This window comes from Pelodiscus sinensis, chromosome Z, assembly GCF_052426305.1.
Source record: "Pelodiscus sinensis isolate ZL-2025 chromosome Z, ASM5242630v1, whole genome shotgun sequence".
Taxonomy (NCBI): Eukaryota; Metazoa; Chordata; order Testudines; family Trionychidae; genus Pelodiscus; species Pelodiscus sinensis.
The window spans coordinates 16,013,835-16,030,749 of NC_143085.1; the positions used below are offsets into that span (position 1 = coordinate 16,013,835).

Sequence of the window (16,915 nt, forward strand, 5' to 3'; positions counted from 1 at the left end):
CATAACTGTAGACCAGGGGTGTCCAAACTTTTTTCAAAGAGGGCCAGATTTGAAGAAGTGAACATGCGTGAGGACCGACCATTTTGCCTGACATTCTTTAAACCATTAAAATTAAATGCAAATTAACTATTTTATGCAAAGTTTATTGCAAACAGCATACTTTTCATTTTGTCACATGGATGACAAATCTAAACAGGTGTTAAATCACTCTGCCTTTCATATCTGAAGGCCAGATGAAAAAAAAAATCCAGGAAGCTGAAATTTATGTCAGGAACATTGTAAAGTACATTACATATTATCAACTTTTAAGTTCAAAAAATATGAACAGGAACATAACACCAACTATACATGTTGTGTCCAAATATATTTATAACTGATATAGACCAACTGACATTAACTGAGATTTTACAATGTATTCATCTCAATTGAAAAAAAAACTTGCCTAAACTAATGTGAAGGGTGAAACTGAGATTTGGACTGCAGCACAGGAGAGCGCAGGGCACGCTGGCCTCACGGCGGCACGGGGGCAGGGCGAACCCGCAGCCAAGCGGGGGAGCGGGGCTGCGGATGTGCCCTACACGGCAGGCTTTAGGACCGCAGCGGCCGCCATGGACAGCGGCGGCGTGGCCAGAAGCGGCGCGCTGCGCGCGCCAGTTCACAGGAGCACCAGGGAGCCAGGAGAGGGGGAGGAAGCGGGGGCTGTCCCCGCACTCTCAGCCCCAAAGCGGAGGGCCCGCGGGGTCGGAGAGCGCAGGGCACGCTGGCCTCACGACGGTCCGGGGGCAGGGCGAACCCGCAGCGAAGCGGGGGAGCGGGGCTGCAGACATGCCCTACAGGGCAGGGTATAGGGCCGCGGCGGCAGCGCAGCCCGAAGCGGCGCGCTACGCTGCGCGCACCAGTTCAAAGGAGCACCGGGGAGCTGGGAGAAGCGGGGGCCATATTAAATCCGACCGTGGGCCGCAATTGGCCCGCGGGCCGGACTTTGGACATGCCTGCTGTAGACAAACATGTTATAACATGGGGAATCTAGATACTTTGGTGATTTTTTTGTTACAAATACTAAGGTAGAGAGATTTATTCTGGGGACTTTAAGCCTTTACCCCTATGTAGGAGCAACCGGAGAAAGGGACCATCTTTAGTCATTCTTTAGTAGTGCCTCCTTAAGTTGGCTCAACAACACCACTGATTGGCTCATGGGAGAACTCCATCTAACCATTTTGTGCTTGAAATGTGGTCAGTTCCATGCATGGCTGAGGGCTTAGTGGGTTGGCAGGGTTGCCAGGTGTCCAGTATTGAACCAGACCATCCGGTATTTTCTCTTCCTGTCCAGTAAAAATTTTCAGAAAATACCGGACACCTAAAATGTCCAGTATTTTCTGATTTTTTCCTAGCAGGAGGTGAAAATCCTGGATGCTTACCAGGTTCTGCAGGGGTGCTGTCCGGCCTGGTGAAGTGAGCCACGATGGCGGGCAGCCACTGGCAGCCTGTTAGGGCCAAAAAGCCTCAAAATCATTTCTGGCCACACTGGTTATTTTATTTGATTTTTATTTTTTTGCTCAACAACTTTGTTCTCCCCTCCTCCCCCCCTTTTTTTTTTCTCAACAGAATTTTTGGTTAAACCATCTGGCAACCCTGTGGGTTGGGGGTAGAGGTAGGATGGAATGGAATTAAAATAGGGTGAAAAGAAAAATTTGAGGGACTAAAGATGCCACCTAAGGTAAATAGAAATGTTCTGCAATACATAGGAATTTTCTTTGTTGATTGTAATTGTTTGAAAACTGCAACATTTTGTAAAAAGGATTTAAAAGCTATCTAGTATCATGATAAAGAGTCCATGATATTTCATATACTGATGTATGCCAGATAGGTGATTTGCACAAAACTAAAGATAATATGTCCAAAAGGTGGAGCAAGTTTTCCTTGCTGTGGATTTATCTTAATGGTTGTTTTCCATGGGAAAATGTTGCTAAAGCATAATATTATTTCACTATTAGGAAAAGACTTTAAAGAAGATGGAGAAATGTGCTCTTAGGACTATCAATAGCATTTCTTTCACTATCAGCTGCAATTGTGGGTCATGATGAGAGTGGAGAACTTGCCCCACTGATCCAAGTATGATAGTTTTGACTGCTGAAGAAGGTATTAGAAAAACAAACCTGAAATCATGTTCAGAAATGTCTTTTGTGTTGATAATGGATGCATCTTCTACACCCAAGCTGCATTGGTATAGAGCTACAAAAGAACACTCCCTTGGAAATTTGGGATGTAAACAAATTTCTTAAAATACATGTTATTGGACTCAGTTTCTGAATTTTGTCAGTTGTGGTGAGACGTTTGAATGTTTTACAGTTAGTTTTATACTTAGAGTGGCATTTGGTTGATTTTGAGGAGAGATGTTTGTTCAGTGCCTTGTAAACAATGTATTATGAAAATGGAAAAAAGGAATGACAATGTATGATGTTTCAGAAATGCTTTTAAATATAGTCTCCAAGAAACTAATCCATAAACTTAACATCTATAATTGTAAGACAAGGAGACTTTCATGGGTTACATGGGAGACTTTACATGGGGGGATGGACCAAAGTTGTGGACCCCCCTAGGGTTACCAGATGGTTGAAATAAAAGTACTGAACACCCTCCTTCCCCCAAAAAAAACCAAACGGGAAAAAATTCTGTTGAAGGGGGGGGGGAAAAAGGGAGGAGGAGACCAAAGTTGTTGAGGGGGGAAAAAAAGACTCCAAAAATTAAAATAAAACAGCATTAAAATAGCATGTCCCCTTTAAGAGTGAGTGCAGGGATAGGAACAGCAGAGAACTTGAGCACTAAGACCCAGGGGAAAGCATTGCTTCCCCTAGGTCTTTTGGCCTGCAGCCATTTTGTGCGGGCAGCCTTGGGGAACCAGGTAAGCATGGGGACTGGGGTCGGGGTTTTGGGGGCCAGGAAGGAGGGCCGGATGCTGAGTGTTTGTAGGGTTGCCAGGTGCCCAGAACTTTTGCTTCTTGTCTGGGGAAAATTTCAGAAAATACCAGACATTTTAGGTGTCCAGTAGTCTCTGATTTTTTTTTTTACCAGACAGGAGCCGAAAATACTGGACTGTCCAGGTGAATACCAGACACCTGGCAATCCTACCCCTCCCCCCAAAAAAACCCCAACAACAGGGGACCAAAGTTGTTGAGCAAAAAAAAAAAGTCATGTCTGGTATTTTCTGGGTATTTTTTTTACCAGACAGAGGCCAAAACAGGACATGTGGCAACCCTACCAAAGAATGTGATGTAAGTGAAATGATTGGGATTGTGGTAGTGATTTGAACAGTAAGGTAAGAGCTGCGATGCTTCCTCAGGAACCAGTCATGTCGCAAGTTGGAGGGCCTACTGTACTTTAAAGCCGCAGTACCGCCCAAAGCTCAGGTACGGGCTCCATGCAGCACTGCTGTTTTGAAATGCTGCGGTGGCATTTCTAATGGGCAGCACTGCACAACTGATCCCGGGCTCCATGTGGCACTGCCCCTTTGAAATGCTGCTGAGATATCGCATGGAGCCTGGGGTCAGTGGGGCACTTTGAGGCTCCATGCGGGCACTTCCACTTTGAAATGCACAAGAGTCCCTGCTCCGCATGTGTTCTTCTGATTTGAAATGTGTGTATTTCAAAGCAGAAGCACCCACATGGAGCGCAGAGTCAGTGGGACTTCCCGCCAGCCCTGGGCTGCCCACTGCGGCTCTTGTACATTTCAAAGGAGGAATGCAGAAGTGTCTATTGACTAGTCGAGTAGAAATTCCATTGACTACTCAACTAGTAAATTAATCGATATTTAAAATCCTTAGTCTGCACTCTGCATAAAGAAGTTGTATATCCAACTATGGTGTATTTAAAGCTATATGCTACTCCTTGGTTGGCCAGAGTAGTAGCAATATAAATTTGCTTATACTGGCATATCTGATTACAGAAAAGTGCACTAAGCTGTATCAGTGAAAGTCATCTTTTTTTGATATGTGCCTCCATATTTAGAGATGCAATTTTTAATCAGTATGTTTTCATTGATACAATCCCAAGTGATATAATGACACAAGGACTGTGGAGTCATTGTAAAAATTTCTGAAAGCTAAAGAAATGTTTTTGAACTTACTACAAATTTTAATAATGTAAGGATTAGACATTCATGTGGACAATAACATCCCTCAACACACCATACAGATTGTGTATAATAAATGTTAACCCTCAGGCCATAAGCCAACACCTCAAGAGCAGATAATTACTGATCACTGTTAAAGCTAGACTGATAAACTAGTTGATCTCTGCTCTGATCCAGCATTACAGATTCTATGCTTTTATACCTACAGTGGCATATGGGAAGTACAGAAAGGGTTACAAGTTGTCCTATTACATATGATATCACAGACTAATTTAATGCTTACAAGTCTCAGCAGGGGAGCCATGTTAGTCTGTAGCTAAAAAATCTTAAAAAAAACAGCAATGGTCTTGTAGCACCTTAGAGACTAACAAAAATATATGAAAAGCATCATGAGCTTTTGTGGGCACAACCTACTTCAGATGACACATTTAGAGTAAGGGGCCCAGAGTTTGAAATATAAAGCAAAAAAAGAGGGGATGGGGAAGGTCAAAAAAAGGAAAAAACCTGTCAATTAATGTGTTCATGCTAAATGAGGCCAATAGAAAGGGCTGTAAGTGTTTTTTAAGTTTATTAATGTGTGCAGTGTGTGGTCCAAGATCTGTGTGTGGTATGTGGTCTTATGTGACTGAGACCTGCAGTCCGAACAGTTAGAAACTCTTCTCACAATAAATAAAGGGAAGAATTTCCTCATTAAGATTTACTACAATTGGCACCGTTGATTTTCCTGCAGACACTAATCCTATTGCCTTTAGAAGAGATTGTATAGAGAAAAGCTATGGAAAACCAGCCAAAATGGCTTGTGTCACTTTTATATGAGTCATCTCAGTAGATTTAGCAATGGGATCAAAGTAAAGAAACCTTTAATTGTGGAATCGTTTTAATTTTGTAAACAAGGGTTTTCTTTTGTTTTTTTGCCATGCTAATGGGAAATGTTTGTAGGTGAAATGAGTTCATTGTTTTCTTTGGTGTCTGGAATATAGGACAAGATTCATTAAGCAGATGCCTGACACATGGAGGGGGCTTTTTAAAGTAATTATGTACCAAAATAACATTGTAGTTTATTATGCTCTATGATAGTGTAAATGGGGCAGGTTTAGAAGTTAAAATAAAAAAAGAACAAGTTAAAAATTAGTTAGAAAAGTTAGATGTCTTCAAGTCACCAGGGCCTGATGAAATGCATCCTAAAATACTCAACCAGGTGATAGAGGTAGTACCTGAGCCTTTAGCTATCATCTTTGAAAAAATCATGAAAGTTGAGAGAGATTCCAGAAGACTGGAAAAGGGCAAATATATTGCCCATCTATAAAAAGGGAAAATAAGAACAACCCGAAAGTCTACAGACCAGTCAGTTTAACTTCTGTGCCAGGGAAGATAATGGAACAAGTAATTAAGGAATTAATCTGCACCATCTGGAAGATAACTGAGTTGATAGGGAATAGCATGGACTTGTAAAGAACAAATCATGTCAAACCAATCTGATAGCTTTCTCTGATATGATAACAAGCCTTGTGGATAAGGGAGTAGCAGTGGACATGGTATACCTAGCCTTTGGTAAAGCATTTGACATGGTCTCGTATGACCTTATCAATAAATTAGGGAAATGCCATCTAGATGGGGCTACTTTAAGATGGGTACATAACTGGCTGAATAATCATTCTCAGAGAGTATGGTTATTAATAGTTCACAGTCATGTTGGAAGGGCATAAAAAGTGGTGTTTCTCAGGGGTCTGTTGATTTGTGACCATTTCTGTTCAATATCTTCATCAAGGATTTAGATGATGGCATAGAGAGTATGATTATTAAGTTTTTTGATGATAAACTGGAGGCATTGGAAGGGGTTGGAGGATAAGATCATAATTCAAAATGATCTGGACAAGCTGGAGAAATGGTCTGAGGTAAATAGGACAAATGCAAAGTACAGGCAGTCCCCGACTTACGCGGATCCGACTTATGTCGGATCCGCAGTTACGAACAGGGCTGCCCCAGAGTACACGGACTGCGGGACCTCGCGGTCCTGCCGCCCGTGTACTCTGGGGCTTTCTCTGCATCTCCCTGGTCTGCAGACCAGGAAGACGCAGAGCAAAGCTGCGGAGGGGCTCGGGTCTGCTGGTCTCGGGGGGCTCGGGTCTTTGCAAAGCCGCGGGGGGGGGGGGGGCTCGGGCAGCGGGGCACCCCAGGTGCGCCTGGGCTGCTCCGCTGCCGGCTTCCCCGAGGCTTTGCAAAGCGGCGGGGGGGCTCGGGCAGCGGGGCACCCCAGGCGCGCCTGGGCTGCTCCGCTGCCGGCTTTCCTGAGGCTTTGCAAAGCCACGGGGGAAGCCGGCAGCGGGACAGCCCAGACGCCCTGCGGCTGTCCCGCTGCCGGCGTCCTCAGAGGATTTGCTCCCCGTCTCCTTGGTCTGCTGGTCTCCAGCAGACCAGGGAGACTGGGAGCAAAGCCGCGGAGGACCCAGGCGGCGGGACCGCAGTGCGTCTCGGTCCGCCGCCCGTGTCTTCCTGGTCTGTTGGGGTGGGTGGGGGCGCAGCTAGTACGCCCCTCCTCCCCCAGCAGACTAGGCTTTTCTCCAGATGCCTGTGGCAGAGCAGCTGGGGTGCTGCCGGTTGGTCCCGCAGCGCCGCTCTGGGCGCTACTGGTCCAACCCAGCAGCACTCCAGCTGCTCTGGTCCTGATTCAGCCGCTGCTGATCAGTTTCAGCAGCGGCTGAATCAGGACGCCTGGGGCAGAGCAGATGGAGTGCTGCTGGGTTGGTCCAGTAGCACCGAGGAGTGGCGTTACTGGAGTAACCCAGCAGCACCCCAGCTGCTCTGCCCCAGGTGTCCCCAAGTCAGCTGCTGCTGAAACTGACCAGCGCTGACTACAGGAAGCCGGAGGCAGAGTTGCTCTGCCCCGGGCTTTCTGGAATCAGCTGCTGATCAGTTTCAGCAGCAGCTGACTTGGGGACGCCTGGGGTTCTTAAGTTGATTCTGTATGTAAGTCAGAACTGGCGGTCAGTTTCAGCAGCGGCTGAATCTGGACGCCAGTTCCGACTTACATACAGATTCAACTTAAGAACAAACCTACAGTCCCTATCTTGTATGTAACCCAGGGACTGCCTGTACTCTCTTTAGAAAGGAACAATCAGTTTCACACATTCAGAATAGGAAGTGATTGTCTAGGAAGGAGTACTGCTGAAAAGGATTTAGGGGTCATAATAGACCACAAGCTAAATATATGTCAGCAATGTGACACTGCTGCAAAAAAAGAAAACGATTCTGGGACATCATGAACAGGAGTGTTGTAAGCAAGCTTTTTCTGCAAAAAAACTATTCTGGAACTCATTAACAGGAGTGTTGTAAGCAATGCATGAGAAGTCATTCTTCCACTCTACTCTGCACTGATTAGGCCTCACTTGGAATATTGTGTCAAGTTCTGGGCACCATATTTCAAGAAAGATATGGAAAAATTGAAGAAGGACCAGAAAAGAACAACAAAAATGGTTAAAGGTCTAGAACACTTGACCTAAGAAGGAAGACTGAAAGAACTGGGCTTATTTAGTTAGGAAAAGAGAAGACTGAGAGGGGACATGATAGCAGTTTTTAAGTATCTAAAAGGGTGTTACAAGGAGGATGGAGGAAAAATTGTTCTCCTTGGCCTCTGACGATATGACAAAGAGCAATGGCTGAAATTGCGGCAATGAAGGTTTAGATTGGACATTAGGAAGAACTTCCTAACTGTCAGGGTGGTCAAACACTGGAATAAATTACCTAGAGAGGTTGGGGAATCTCCATCTCTGGAGATATTTAAGAGCAGATCAGGTAGACATCTATCAGGGATGATCTAGATGGTGCTTGGTCCTGTTGTGAGGGAGAGGACTGGACTCAATGACCTCTCAAGGTCCCTTCCAGTTCTAGTATTCTTTGATTCTATGTCGAAGTATTCATTTATATTTTGCTTAAAGAGGTATAAAACCATGCTAGTCCTCACACATTACCCTGATCTCCTACAGTGCCTTTATTCATTTCATCCATTTGCTTTTTTTTCTTCTTCTTCTTCTTCTCAGACTGAGTAATAGCCTTAGCCTCTCTTATAGACCTTCACTCACCTTTCTTTGTCCCTCCACACCCTCTGCTGTTGGGAAAGATCATTCTTCTGTGGCCCTTTAAAGCGTAAAGACATTATAGAAATTTGCTCACGTCTACTTTTACTAAGCTTCCCAGAGAGTATAAATGGGAAGAAAATGACCAATGGTCAAGTCTATTTATAGCTGTATTTATTGCTGACATGGCTTTTGTTTTTTTTCTCCCACTGTCTGAGTTGCAGTTCCAACTATTTTCAGTAATCCTAGTATTCCTGCTGTTAAAGGCATACACATGCTTTGGATTTATTTTAGAGAGTGACCTTTGTCTCGTAGTCAGCCTGAAAGAGGAAGTTTATGAGGACGTGCCTCTTCTGATTTGTATCTTTCAGAATTATTTCTAAATGTAAGCTATTAATGTTGTTATATTTGATTTTCTGTAATGCATTGATCACTTCTCCCTCCTTTTCTACTTCATGGGAATAACACAATGTATTATGCATTGCTACAGTTTATTAATATGCATGGGGCTTGTATCTCCTCTTTGTACGTTGCTGATAGTGTAATAAGTCTGAACTGGGGAAAAAAATAAACCCATGGTGTAACTCCACTGAGCACAGTGGACTACACTGAGAGAGAATTTGGCTCATCTGGGTGTCAGCATTTTCTGTGCTGTAACTAAGTAACAAGAACAGTGTCAGTAGAAGGTAGAGCCAACATATACAGTAATGTGTACTCTGAGGGTACTATGGTGCTGTGAACCTTTCAGAAATGGCTGCTGAATTCTGTGCAAGGAAGAGTGGGGGATAATGACACGGCTCCTTTTAGAATCTCTGTATACCAGAATGTATAAGCTGTGCCAGTGATAGGATCACATGTGCCTGAGAGTGCTGCAGGCTCATGGGTTCGTACCCTGTAAAATCCATATCATCACAGCACAGGAAAAGATCAGAAGGAACAGTTTGTTTTCTCCGTGAAGGTACATGCTTATATTTTCCTATTTCTTAGGAGATGCTCTCTTACAGAATGCTGCTTTTCAGATGGCGCTGGGTAGGAGGAAGAAGCTTTTGCCATGTTTTAGACTGTGAAACACTTTACTGAAGCTAATTTGTGGGCAGCAACAAGTCTTCAGAGAAGAGTAGACATATTGTATGCAATGCTTTCATACTGTAGTATTAACCACCACAGGTGGAGGAGCGAAATAAGCTAATCTTGATTAGGCTGAAAATGTAAATGATGGATAACTATTCTGACATATAGTACTTATTAGAATTACTTTTCAAGAAAAAGCTGAACATAAGACAAACTTATGTTCAGTGTTATTTGCGATAACTAGTGGCTTTGATAAATGGGTTTCTGTAGCTATATTTTAGCCTGATTTGCATTCTGATTAGGGAGCTCTACCACAAAATGCCATTCTTCCCTCTGAAAAGGAACTGCCACTACTCACAGGCCAGCTTCTTGTTGCCCTTGGTGTTTACCTTCCCTTAATGGGATATTTAAAAAAAACCCACAAAACCTATTTTCCTTAACTGGGTTGGTAACAACCCCTCCAAATATTAAAGCTATAAAAGTTTTTAGTATCAAATTTATGTCAACATTTCTGTATTTTAGGTTTGCTTTTTGCATTGGTCAGCCAGGGACTATGGTAATAGATTGCTTAACTTTAATTTCTGGTTTTCATATACTGGTAAAATGCTGCAGTATTTATAGTATGCTGCCACAAACATCTGGTTGATGGCTTTTGTCTGCAGCTCCAGACAGTGCTAGTCATATTGAGCATTAACAGTGTGTTTTCGGGCACTCAGGTTTATTCAGTGTTTCCTGTTTCATCTTATTTCAGCAACCTATTGCTAGAGATCTGGTTTTTCCTTTTCATTGTTAGTCCGACACCCAGCTGCTGTTGTCTGTCAGCATTCCATCAATGTCCATGTTAGGGTTCACATGGTACATTCAGCAGCCTAGCAGATCATATGTTTGACCTGCAGCGTACAGCCATGCCTGTTTATAGCTCAAAACAGTAACACAAAATTGCAAACCACTATGAAACAGAAATGAGGACACTTTAGAAATAATTAAAATAATTAGAGAAATGATATCCCAATAAAGCGATTAGTATTTGGGACATAATATATATTTCTTACACATAAAAGTATTTTTTTTAAAGAACATAATCTAGCCCTAATCCTGCAGAGTGATCTTGGTGCGTGGACCCTTACACTTACTGGGATTGGATTGCTGGATGGGAGAAAATGGTCAACCACAGAAATGAGAATCCATGACCGCTACATAGCTCTTTTAGGGGCGTGAGTTCAGAAGAATATCGTAAAGTCAATAGGAACTGCAGAGTGAGTTTTAGGAGGACAGAATATAATTATCTTAATTGAAATCTGTCCAGTGCAATGGAGATAAACATTCTCTGAAGCCTAATTAATGGGCATTCTAGTACATAAAAGGCATGTATTATTCTCTTTGCCCTCTTCTTGTCATCCAGAAAAATGAGAAGAAACCTATCTTTGTTTCACTTCAACTAGAAAAAAGGCAGAATAAAAGACAAAAACAGATGTTTAAAACCCCTGAATCATCAGAATTTTGCATTTATTAAAGATTTACATTTATGTAATCATGATAATGAAGCTGAATTATAGCACTACCAGAGCATGAGGAGCCAGAGATTTAGATTTTAAGTGAGAAAATACTCAATGAAAAAAGGTGAAAAGTGCCTCTAGTTTGATAACAAGATGTTGATGAAAAAATTAATTACTTTGAACTCAGCAAAAGCAGACAAAATCCAGATTATGCTTTCTTGTTGGCTATCTGATTTCTTCATGTTTAACCAGTATTCTGGGTTTTTGACAGTAAATGAATTAAAAAACACCTTGTTTGACTTTGTTTTATTGTTACAGCTGTCAGAAAACAAGAGAGTAAAAAATATTCTTCTTATTTTTAAATATCAGAGAGAGGGTTGTTTTTAGTTTGTTTAATTTTTTTTTAAAGAAACAAACCCCAATTTATGATTGCTGCGGCATTACCATATCTATGGCAAAGACTTACCTGGACATCTTAGCCCAATTTTTTTTCTGGTCTTGCTCCATGGAAAAGATTGAAAATAAGCACCATAGAAATAAAAATGCCATAGAAAGAGAGATGGTTTTAGTCATCTTAATATAGGACAGGGAGTTAGGAATTTGAATTATAATTTTGATTTTGACCCAGATTCCCTCTGACCCAGATTTTATAAGTACATGCAAAAGCATGTGCAAATGAACAAAATGCAAATATAAAATGCTGGCTATATGAGCCAGGCTTGCAAACGTGCATATCCTTGGCTTTCACTTGTGTATCTGGTGTTTTAATATACAACTTGGGCATGATCTTTTAAAAATTTCTAACTCAAGTAACCTCTAGAGTGTCAGTTTTACCACCTGTAAGAGTGGAATAGTACTACTTACCTACCTCACAGAGGTGAGAGGAGGATTAATCAGTTAATGTGCAGGACCTTTTGAAGGAAAACACTATGTAATTGCTTAGTATTATTACATTCTCCTCTGATGGATGCTGGCTATTAGCAGCAGTCTTTCTGCGATACGTTCAGGCCCCATTATCCCTGGGCACTCTTCTGTTGTAGTCTGTGCATCAATACTGTCAGGCCAGTGGAGAGATTCTTTTGTGAAGGAAGGTTGAATGAATGGTATAAATTTACTGAACATTCTCCATTCACACCAGGTTATGGGAACTAATAAAATCTAGATTGGATTATAAACCGTCTGTACTGTAGCACTACAGTACCAACTGGCTACTCAGAGACTCATAATGAACTCAGAACAACAAAGCATTTGAAGCCCTGAGTTATTAAAAACATCAAGAATATTAATGTGTCACCTTGATGTTTGCTATCGAGGTGTCCCAAATTAGATCTTTTTAGTAAATACAGATAAAAACACTGTCTTTATCAGTTGCCATCTATCTAAAACGTATCAACGTACCTTCTGAACTTGAATTAATTTAGCTTCATAATACCCCAGGAGTTAGAAAAGTGGCATTTTACTCATAGAATAATAGAGGCCCTCAGCAGTTAAATGACTTAATCTGGTGCTAAAATGAAAGTAAACCAAAGGTCCTCCAGACTCAAGACCATGAGGCCATCTCTCATGGAAAACTGCAGCCTAAGGGCAGTGATGTCTTTGCAACTCAGGGAGTTTTGTGATTATTTCCAGATGGGACTACAAAGCAAAGCTGTGTAGTTTTATCTTGGACAGACTGATAATGATATAGTCCATAATTGGATTTACTGGGATTCAGATTTTTTTTTAAATAAACATTCATGGAGAACAGCCATTTATTTCCAAGTATTTTTTCATTATCAAATCATTTCTGCAGCATGAGGAGATGAAAGCTTAATTATTTAAAGTGTTATCACAACTGAATTCAACCTTCCTAAGATGCAAATCATCCTGTTTTAATCTAATTTAATCATTTAATTTTTAATATTTCATTTTAAGCGTAATTAAATGCTGAGTTTCTTATACCAAAGCCTTTAAGGCACATACTTCTATGAGCCCTCAAAAAATATTTGTAAAACAAATTGTTTACTTTTCTTATAATCAAATTTCAGTTTGCTGCACATGGAAATTCTTTGTGGGGATGAAACAGAAAATAGATGATTACCACCAGATCTCCCTCCACGTTTCCATGATATGGTTATTATGAAGCATGATGTGATTGCATCATATTTTTCAAAGCAAGTAGAATCAGGTGCTTAAGGAAAACTGAGGCTACAGAAAGTATAATAAATGATTTAGTATCCACGCCAGCACTGACTAAATGCGGTTAAAGAGTATGCTGTGGAAAGCGGCTATTGCTTCAGAACTTGTTAGACACCACAGTTTTAGACTGTTATCCTACCATTGTGTGTGTGTGAGGGGAGGGGGGGCTATTTGTTTAATTTCCTTGCTAACATAATACATGCTGTCAGTTATTGTTTGTCGTCTTGGTTTAGATTTTAAGTTTGTTAATCAGCTACCATATCTTCCAAATATGATTCTAACACAGAGGCTCTAATATCAACTGCGGCTGTTGAACCATAGTGTAATACAAGTATTTAATAACTAGCAGATTTACCTGGTGCTGTTTGGGAATGTAAGGGCATGCCTAAGCCAGGTGAATGTGGGAGTGAAGGGGACGGAATCCGCAGGCCCCGGGTGAAGCACCAGGAATGAGGGAGAAGGAATTGGGAATCTCTACTATGCAGGTAAAGTAATGTGTCAGGGGGTTGAGGAAATTCCCAAGGGCCTGAGAGGAGCAGCATTGGGGTTGGGAAGACAGGAAGAAAGAAGAGCATCCATAGGCACTGAGAGGAGCAAGGGGTGGAGAGTGAAGGGAATCCCAAGACTCTATGAGGAGGTGGTGGAGGAAGAGAAACCCCATGCTCGGGGTGAGTTGGCGGGGGGAGAGGAAGTGAAGAGGAAATTGCTAGGCCCAGTAGGACCCTCGCTGGGGGGAGTGGGAGAGAGTCTCCATGCGCCTGTGGCAGGGGAGTGTTCAGGCCCTATTGTGGTGGATGGGGAATACCCAGACTCTGTAACTGCAGCGGAGAGGGAGGGGAACCTTATCTCTTGCCCATAGAAGATAGGGATGTAAGCAACTAATTGACTAGATGATTATCCGATAAGCGAAAGCTTATCAGATAGTTGACACACTAGTCGACCAGTCACTTCCCTCCTCCTGCTTGCTGCCTCTATCAGAAAGAGACAGCAAGATGTGGGGAAGAGGAGGGAGAGCTGGGGGGAGCCGGCTTAAAAGCTGGTTCCCCTCAGCTCCAGCTCCATGGCTCTGGGCTCCATGCAGCGTTTCAATTTTTGAAATACACAAGAGGTTCTTGTACATTTCAAAGGCAAAATGCCACATTAGTCCTTATCGACTAATCAAATAGTCGATGGAAATCCCATTGACTATTCGATTAGTTAATTAATCGAAATTTAACATCCCTAGTAGAAGATATCCTGGCAGGCTACATGCAGAGCCCTGTCCCCAGGCAATCAGTCTCATGCTGGTGTGACTGTACCCAGTGTTCACTCTGCAGTATCCTGTCCCTGCTCCTTGTCCCCAGTGACCACTCTCAGTATTGCATCCCTCCTCTCTCTGCCCCTCCCTTTCCATTTTGTGGAAAACAGTCCCATTCCTGCCACTTCCTGTGTTCCCAGCACAACCAAACTCTGACTGCTTTAAGTTAGGGAAGAGGAAACTGCCTACCTAATTTGGTGGTCCTAGCCGATACCATTTACAAGGAGTTCTTATACAGACAGACATTTTGTTTCTAATATAAATAGATAGATAACAGTAGCTCTATTCTAATATCCGTATGTGAGAGGACAGGGGCAGCCTGAGGCGGGCTGTGGCAGCTGGTGCCCCAGGCAGAACACGTAATCGGCGCCTCTGCCTGCACGTGATGTCATCATTGAACGCCCCAAGTGCCCCGTTGAAGGCGGCGCCCTAGGCGATGGCAGAGTCGGCCTATGCTCACAGGCCGCCCCTGGAGATGGACCTCAATTTATTTCAGTATCTCTGTACGTTATATGTGTTCTATGAATCCACGTTAAAGCTGCTGTTATAGTTGCATTTTCTAGTAATGTCATAATTAACTCAGGAGTAAGGATCTGTCCCCTTATGCAATGCTGGTTTTAAGTTGGTTGAATTGCATTTTTAATTTTGCACATCATAGCTAATGAAAAAAACAAACTGACTATTATTTTGGTTTGGGACTGTACCATTTCAGTTCCAGGGAATACACAACATTAATGGTTTTGACTCTTGACAATAGTTTCCTTTTATTGCTGAATTGATATTGCAAAGATATTTTTCTCTTATGTATCCAGCAAAATGGAGTGAGTTTATTTAAATTAGAAGAGATATGGGAAGAAATTGAGGTCTTTACAGAAAGTACCAAGCTAGACAGTACTGATTTGTGGGTTTTTTTTTTAAATACTCATCTGCTCTAGAATGTGGAACTTTATATTGTGAGATTGCCAACATGCTTGGGTGCTGTACGAGAATAAAAATACCCAATTGAAATTTAAAAACCCTCTAAAACAAAGCAAAAGCATCCCAAAGCAGCAAATAGCAAATGTAATAGATGGGAAAAGGCTAAGAGGCTTACGTTTTATATAGATTCTGGCCAGCAATCCCCCAAGTTTTAACTCTAGGAATCTTGGAGGAAAGGAGTTTTAGTCTTTAGCCACTTATAATCCTCAGATAAGGAATTTGTGTGTGTAGGTGTCAAACTAAAATTTTGTAATTCTTCATATCTCTTAGTCATGTGAAGCAAATGAAGATAAATATTTTCTCAGCAGATAAAAGTTTGTGGGACCAGCCTTTTACATTGTCCCAAAATTATAGGCCATTTGAATTATATTAGGTTTCGCTACTAAATCTCTGTTAGCTGAAACAAACAGAAACCAGTGTCAAAAGCATAACTACTCTACTCTAGCACTATAATAGTAACACAAGATAAGACAGTAATAATTTTAGCTTCAAATCCAGAGTCATGGGTGAAATCTGCACTGAAATAAATTATTACTCATAGCCCTCAACTTGGGAATTTGCTTTCCCAGTTGGTTCAAAAGAGATACCAGAAGAACCAACTTCAGGGCAAATCTTCAGGATGAATGGAAAAGCCTGTCTGTTCTTTCAGTCTTTGGTGGGGGACTGAGGTTGGGTTATGTGGTGTTTGGGGAGTTTTCCTTAGCCTGACAAAGTCAGAACTAGAGATGTGAATGGTAACCGCTGGAGGTTGGAGCAGCTCCCTAACTGCCACTGGCAAGGGGATGTTCCAGCACTGCAGGGCTCATGTAGGCAGGGGTGCTCCAACATGGCTGGAGTAGTCTCTGTGTGTTCCAGCTACAGCCCCTTCTGTCCACCCTCCTTTAATCAGTTAATCGGTTAAATGTTATGTATAATCAGTTAACCAATTAAACAGTATTTTACATCCTAATCAAACTACACATGTTTTAACATGTGAGGTTTCAAATTGATTTTAGAATAATAGAATCACAGAATATTAGAACTGGACCTCAAGAGATTATCAAGTCTAGTCTCCTGCCCTCACGGCAGGACCAAGCACCATCTAGACCAGTGGTCCCTAACGCGGCGCCCGCAGGCGTCATGGTGCCCGCCGGGGCATTCGTGTGCGCCCGCCGACAACCTGGGCTGGCCCCACCCCTGGCACACGGGAGGCGCCGGCCCCAGGCGCGCGACATGCACCAGTGCTGGGTGCGCGGCGCTCGGGCAGCCCCAGTCCGGGGCACATGCGGGCGCTCGGGCGCGCGGTGGTGGAGCGGCGCCGGTGCCAGCCCCAGGCGTGTGGCTCGGGTGGCAGCGTCGGCCCCGGGCCCACGGCACAAGGTGCTCGGGCGGCCCCAGCCCCGGCCATAGGGCACACGCCGGCACCGGGTGCAAGGACATCCCAGTCCCCTGGCACGCCCCCGGACGCACGGCCCCGCCCCTGGGCGCCCGGCGCGTGAGTGGCCCCCACCTCCCGGGCGCCCGGGAGCCTCTAAAGTTTGGGGACCACTGATCTAGACCATCCCTGATAGATGTCTATCTAACCTGTTCTTAAATATCTCCAGTAATGGAGATTCTACAACCTCCCTAGGCAATTTATTTCAGTATTTCACCACCCTGACAGGAAGTTTTTCTTAATGTCCAACCTAAATCTCCCTTGCTGCAGTTTAAGCAT

At 43.0% G+C, this 16,915-nt stretch overlaps 1 protein-coding gene across 3 annotated transcripts in view; it reads left to right on the top strand.

Annotated features, from left to right (window-relative positions):
- The window catches only part of COMT (catechol-O-methyltransferase), a 47,588-nt gene that overhangs the window by 1,502 nt on the left and 29,171 nt on the right, over positions 1–16,915 (top strand). The window contains exon 1 of one of the 3 annotated variants that reach the window (XM_075898333.2): positions 8,429–8,587. The exons of 1 other annotated variant lie outside the window; for it this stretch is intronic. The gene's annotated coding sequence lies outside the window, so the exon portion shown is untranslated. Of the gene's footprint in view, positions 1–8,428; positions 8,588–8,926; positions 9,161–16,915 lie in introns of those variants that run through there. One more of the 3 variants, XM_075898332.2, reaches the window with a different exon arrangement.